The sequence below is a fragment of the Cololabis saira genome, unplaced genomic scaffold (genome assembly GCF_033807715.1).
Source record: "Cololabis saira isolate AMF1-May2022 unplaced genomic scaffold, fColSai1.1 scf030, whole genome shotgun sequence".
Lineage (NCBI taxonomy): Eukaryota > Metazoa > Chordata > Actinopteri > Beloniformes > Belonidae > Cololabis > Cololabis saira.
The window spans coordinates 82501-87500 of record NW_026906194.1 but is presented as its reverse complement, the minus strand read 5'-3'; the positions used below and the strand labels follow the sequence as shown (position 1 = coordinate 87500).

The 5000-nt window shown below is 45.8% G+C and overlaps 16 non-coding genes across 16 annotated transcripts in view; all 16 read right to left on the bottom strand.

Moving 5' to 3' along the window:
* Positions 1–142: 142 nt before the first annotated feature.
* On the bottom strand, positions 143–261 carry LOC133428321 (5S ribosomal RNA). The gene has a single exon (XR_009773370.1). It is a non-coding gene; the product is annotated as a 5S ribosomal RNA (ribosomal RNA).
* A 199-nt stretch (positions 262–460) lies between these two features.
* Positions 461–579, bottom strand: LOC133428214 (5S ribosomal RNA). The gene has a single exon (XR_009773283.1). It is a non-coding gene; the product is annotated as a 5S ribosomal RNA (ribosomal RNA).
* Positions 580–796: 217 nt separating this feature from the next.
* On the bottom strand, positions 797–915 carry LOC133428255 (5S ribosomal RNA). The gene has a single exon (XR_009773323.1). It is a non-coding gene; the product is annotated as a 5S ribosomal RNA (ribosomal RNA).
* Positions 916–1132: 217 nt separating this feature from the next.
* Positions 1133–1251, bottom strand: LOC133428320 (5S ribosomal RNA). The gene has a single exon (XR_009773369.1). It is a non-coding gene; the product is annotated as a 5S ribosomal RNA (ribosomal RNA).
* A 217-nt stretch (positions 1252–1468) lies between these two features.
* LOC133428205 (5S ribosomal RNA) lies at positions 1469–1587 on the bottom strand. The gene has a single exon (XR_009773275.1). It is a non-coding gene; the product is annotated as a 5S ribosomal RNA (ribosomal RNA).
* A 199-nt stretch (positions 1588–1786) lies between these two features.
* Positions 1787–1905, bottom strand: LOC133428238 (5S ribosomal RNA). The gene has a single exon (XR_009773306.1). It is a non-coding gene; the product is annotated as a 5S ribosomal RNA (ribosomal RNA).
* A 217-nt stretch (positions 1906–2122) lies between these two features.
* On the bottom strand, positions 2123–2241 carry LOC133428227 (5S ribosomal RNA). The gene has a single exon (XR_009773295.1). It is a non-coding gene; the product is annotated as a 5S ribosomal RNA (ribosomal RNA).
* Positions 2242–2440: 199 nt separating this feature from the next.
* On the bottom strand, positions 2441–2559 carry LOC133428318 (5S ribosomal RNA). The gene has a single exon (XR_009773367.1). It is a non-coding gene; the product is annotated as a 5S ribosomal RNA (ribosomal RNA).
* A 217-nt stretch (positions 2560–2776) lies between these two features.
* On the bottom strand, positions 2777–2895 carry LOC133428198 (5S ribosomal RNA). Its single transcript, XR_009773268.1, has one exon. It is a non-coding gene; the product is annotated as a 5S ribosomal RNA (ribosomal RNA).
* Positions 2896–3094: 199 nt separating this feature from the next.
* Positions 3095–3213, bottom strand: LOC133428166 (5S ribosomal RNA). Its single transcript, XR_009773238.1, has one exon. It is a non-coding gene; the product is annotated as a 5S ribosomal RNA (ribosomal RNA).
* Positions 3214–3360: 147 nt separating this feature from the next.
* LOC133428233 (5S ribosomal RNA) lies at positions 3361–3479 on the bottom strand. Its single transcript, XR_009773301.1, has one exon. It is a non-coding gene; the product is annotated as a 5S ribosomal RNA (ribosomal RNA).
* Positions 3480–3696: 217 nt separating this feature from the next.
* Positions 3697–3815, bottom strand: LOC133428142 (5S ribosomal RNA). The gene has a single exon (XR_009773215.1). It is a non-coding gene; the product is annotated as a 5S ribosomal RNA (ribosomal RNA).
* A 199-nt stretch (positions 3816–4014) lies between these two features.
* On the bottom strand, positions 4015–4133 carry LOC133428051 (5S ribosomal RNA). Its single transcript, XR_009773127.1, has one exon. It is a non-coding gene; the product is annotated as a 5S ribosomal RNA (ribosomal RNA).
* Positions 4134–4351: 218 nt separating this feature from the next.
* On the bottom strand, positions 4352–4470 carry LOC133428253 (5S ribosomal RNA). The gene has a single exon (XR_009773321.1). It is a non-coding gene; the product is annotated as a 5S ribosomal RNA (ribosomal RNA).
* A 199-nt stretch (positions 4471–4669) lies between these two features.
* LOC133428208 (5S ribosomal RNA) lies at positions 4670–4788 on the bottom strand. The gene has a single exon (XR_009773277.1). It is a non-coding gene; the product is annotated as a 5S ribosomal RNA (ribosomal RNA).
* A 199-nt stretch (positions 4789–4987) lies between these two features.
* Positions 4988–5000, bottom strand: part of LOC133428215 (5S ribosomal RNA) — a 119-nt gene continuing 106 nt past the window's right edge. Inside the window, exon 1 of the ribosomal RNA XR_009773284.1 lies at positions 4988–5000. This exon is cut by the window's right edge and continues 106 nt beyond it. This is a non-coding gene — a ribosomal RNA (5S ribosomal RNA).

The window sequence follows — 5000 nt, the reverse complement described above, 5'->3', positions numbered from 1 at the left end:
AGTCATTGATTTGTTGGTTTTATTTGTCGGAGTTAAAGTGCCTTAACCATGTGCAAAACACTTTAGGACGTGAGCTGTCGCTGTTACCACGTTGAAATTTGTGTGGGTAGATTAAGCGAGAGCGCTCTCTGCTGGTTGAAAAAGCTTACAGCACCTGGTATTCCCAGGCGGTCTCCCATCCAAGTACTAACCAGGCCCGACCCTGCTTAGCTTCCGAGATCAGACGAGATCGGGCGCATCCAGGCTGGTATGGCCGTAAGCAGAAGCTGCAGCTTGAAATACCTCTTATATGGAGTTGAAGATAAGTCATAGAATATAAGTCATTGATTTGTTGGTTTTATTTGTTGGAGTTAAAGTGCCTTAACCATGTGCAAAACACTTTAGGACGTGAGCTGTCGCTGTTACCACGTTGAAATATGTGTGGGTAGATTAAGCGAGAGCGCTCTCTGCTGGTTGAAAAAGCTTACAGCACCTGGTATTCCCAGGCGGTCTCCCATCCAAGTACTAACCAGGCCCGACCCTGCTTAGCTTCCAAGATCAGGCGAGATCGGGCGCATCCAGGCTGGTATGGCCGTAAGCTGAAGCTGCAGCTTGAAATACCTCTTATATGGAGTTGAAGATAAGTCATATAATATAAGTCATTGATTTGTTGGTGATAATAATTTAGAAGCGCTTATTTGTTGGAGTTAAAGTGCCTTAACCATGTGCAAAACACTTTAGGACGTGAGCTGTCGCTGTTACCACGTTGAAATATGTGTGGGTAGATTAAGCGAGAGCGCTCTCTGCTGGTTGAAAAAGTTTACAGCACCTGGTATTCCCAGGCGGTCTCCCATCCAAGTCCTAACCAGGCCCGACCCTGCTTAGCTTCCGAGATCAGACGAGATCGGGCGCATCCAGGCTGGTATGGCCGTAAGCTGAAGCTGCAGCTTGAAATACCTCTTATATGGAGTTGAAGATAAGTCATATAATATAAGTCATTGATTTGTTGGTGATAATAATTTAGAAGCGCATATTTGTTGGAGTTAAAGTGCCTTAACCATGTGAAAAACACTTTAGGACGTGAGCTGTCGCTGTTACCACGTTGAAATATGTGTGGGTAGATTAAGCGAGAGCGCTCTCTGCTGGTTGAAAAAGCTTACAGCACCTGGTATTCCCAGGCGGTCTCCCATCCAAGTACTAACCAGGCCCGACCCTGCTTAGCTTCCGAGATCAGACGAGATCGGGCGCATCCAGGCTGGTATGGCCGTAAGCAGAAGCTGCAGCTTGAAATACCTCTTATATGGAGTTGAAGATAAGTCATATAATATAAGTCATTGATTTGTTGGTGATAATAATTTAGAAGCGCTTATTTGTTGGAGTTAAAGTGCCTTAACCATGTGCAAAACACTTTAGGACGTGAGCTGTCGCTGTTACCACGTTGAAATATGTGTGGCTAGATTAAGCGAGAGCGTTCTCTGCTGGTTGAAAAAGCTTACAGCACCTGGTATTCCCAGGCGGTCTCCCATCCAAGTACTAACCAGGCCCGACCCTACTTAGCTTCCGAGATCAGACGAGATCGGTCGCATCCAGGCTGGTATGGCCGTAAGCAGAAGCTGCAGCTTGAAATACCTCTTATATGGAGTTGAAGATAAGTCATAGCATATAAGTCATTGATTTGTTGGTTTTATTTGTTGGAGTTAAAGTGCCTTAACCATGTGCAAAACCCTTTAGGACGTGAGCTGTCGCTGTTACCACGTTGAAATATGTGTGGGTAGATTAAGCGAGAGCGCTCTCTGCAGGTTGAAAAAGCTTACAGCACCTGGTATTCCCAGTCGGTCTCCCATCCAAGTACTAACCAGGCCCGACCCTGCTTAGCTTCCGAGATCAGACTAGATCGGGCGCATCCAGGCTGGTATGGCCATAAGCAGAAGCTGCAGCTTGAAATACCTCTTATATGGAGTTGAAGATAAGTCATAGAATATAAGTCATTGATTTGTTGGTGATAATAATTTAGAAGCGCTTATTTGTTGGAGTTAACGTGCCTTAACCATGTGAAAAACACTTTAGGACGTGAGCTGTTGCTGTTACCACGTTGAAATATGTGTGGCTAGATTAAGCGAGAGCGTTCTCTGCTGGTTGAAAAAGCTTACAGCACCTGGTATTCCCAGGCGGTCCCCCATCCAAGTACTAACCAGGCTCGAACCTGCTTAGCTTCCGAGATCAGACAAGATCGGGCACATCCAGGCTGGTATGGCCGTAAGCAGAAGCTGCAGCTTGAAATACCTCTTATATGGAGTTGAAGATAAGTCATAGCATATAAGTCATTGATTTGTTGGTTTTATTTGTTGGAGTTAAAGTGCCTTAACCATGTGCAAAACACTTTAGGACGTGAGCTGTCGCTGTTACCACGTTGAAATATGTGTGGGTAGATTAAGCGAGAGCGCTCTCTGCAGGTTGAAAAAGCTTACAGCACCTGGTATTCCCAGGCGGTCTCCCATCCAAGTACTAACCAGGCCCGACCCTGCTTAGCTTCCGAGATCAGACGAGATCGGGCGCATCCAGGCTGGTATGGCCGTAAGCAGAAGCTGCAGCTTGAAATACCTCTTATATGGAGTTGAAGATAAGTCATATAATATGAGTCATTGATTTGTTGGTGATAATAATTTAGAAGCGCTTATTTGTTGGAGTTAAAGTGCCTTAACCATGTGCAAAACACTTTAGGACGTGAGCTGTCGCTGTTACCACGTTGAAATTTGTGTGGGTAGATTAAGCGAGAGCGCTCTCTGCTGGTTGAAAAAGCTTACAGCACCTGGTATTCCCAGGCTGTCTCCCATCCAAGTACTAACCAGGCCCGACCCTGCTTAGCTTCCGAGATCAGACGAGATCGGGCGCATCCAGGCTGGTATGGCCGTAAGCAGAAGCTGCAGCTTGAAATACCTCTTATATGGAGTTGAAGATAAGTCATAGAATATAAGTCATTGATTTGTTGGTTTTATTTGTTGGAGTTAAAGTGCCTTAACCATGTGCAAAACACTTTAGGACGTGAGCTGTCGCTGTTACCACGTTGAAATATGTGTGGCTAGATTAAGCGAGAGCGCTCTCTGCTGGTTGAAAATGCTTACAGCACCTGGTATTCCCAGGCGGTCTCCCATCCAAGTACTAACCAGGCCCGACCCTGCTTAGCTTCCGAGATCAGACGAGATCTGGCGCATCCAGGCTGGTATGGCCGTAAGCAGAATCTGCTGCTTGAAATACCTATTATTTGTTGGAGTTAAAGTGCCTTAACCATGTGCAAAAAACTTTAGGACGTGAGCTGTCGCTGTTACCACGTTGAAATATGTGTGGGTAGATTAAGCGAGAGCGCTCTCTGCTGGTTGAAAATGCTTACAGCTCCTGGTATTCCCAGGCGGTCTCCCATCCAAGTACTAACCAGGCCCGACCCTGCTTAGCTTACGAGATCAGACGAGATCGGGCGCATCCAGGCTGGTATGGCCGTAAGCAGAAGCTGCAGCTTGAAATACCTCTTATATGGAGTTGAAGATAAGTCATATAATATAAGTCATTGATTTGTTGGTGATAATAATTTAGAAGCGCTTATTTGTTGGAGTTAAAGTGCCTTAACCATGTGCAAAACACTTTAGGACGTGAGCTGTCGCTGTTACCACGTTGAAATATGTGTGGCTAGATTAAGCGAGAGCGTTCTCTGCTGGTTGAAAAAGCTTACAGCACCTGGTATTCCCAGGCGGTCTCCCATCCAAGTACTAACCAGGCCCGACCCTGCTTAGCTTCCGAGATCAGACGAGATCGGTCGCATCCAGGCTGGTATGGCCGTAAGCAGAAGCTGCAGCTTGAAATACCTCTTATATGGAGTTGAAGATAAGTCATAGCATATAAGTCATTGATTTGTTGGTTTTATTTGTTGGAGTTAAAGTTCCTTAACCATGTGCAAAACCCTTTAGGACGTGAGCTGTAGCTGTTACCACGTTGAAATATGTGTGGGTAGATTAAGCGAGAGCGCTCTCTGCAGGTTGAAAAAGCTTACAGCACCTGGTATCCTCAGGCGGTCTCCCATCCAAGTACTAACCAGGCCCGACCCTGCTTAGCTTCCGAGATCAGACGAGATCGGGCGCATCCAGGGTGGTATGGCCGTAAGCAGAAGCTGCAGCTTGAAATACCTCTTATATGGGAGTTGAAGATAAGTCATATAATATAAGTCATTGATTTGTTGGTGATAATAATTTAGAAGCGCTTATTTGTTGGAGTTAAAGTGCCTTAACCATGTGCAAAACACTTTAGGACGTGAGCTGTCGCTGTTACCACGTTGAAATATATGTGGGTAGATTAAGCGAGAGCGTTCTCTGCAGGTTGAAAAAGGTTACAGCACCTGGTATTCCCTGGCGGTCTCCCATCCAAGTACTAACCAGGCCCGACCCTGATTAGCTTCCGAGATCAGACGAGATCGGGCGCATCCAGGCTGGTATGGCTGTAAGCAGAAGCTGCAGCTTGAAATACCTCTTATATGGAGTTGAAGATAAGTCATAGAATATAAGTCATTGATTTGTTGGTTTTATTTGTTGGAGTTAAAGTGCCTTAACCATGTGCAAAACACTTTAGGACGTGAGCTGTCGCAGTTACCACGTTGAAATATGTGTGGGTAGATTAAGCGAGAGCGCTCTCTGCTGGTTGAAAATGCTTACAGCACCTGGTATTCCCAGGCGGTCTCCCATCCAAGTACTAACCAGGCCGGACCCTGCTTAGCTTCCGAGATCAGACGAGATCGGGCGCATCCAGGCTGGTATGGCCGTAAGCATAATGTGCTGCTTGAAATACCTCTTATATGGAGTTGAAGATAAGTCATAGAATATAAGTCATTGATTTGTTGGTTTTATTTGTTGGAGTTAAAGTGCCTTAACCATGTGCAAAACACTTTAGGACGTGAGCTGTCGCTGTTACCACGTTGAAATATGTGTGGGTAGATTAAGCGAGAGCGCTCTCTGCTGGTTGAAAAAGCTTACAGCACC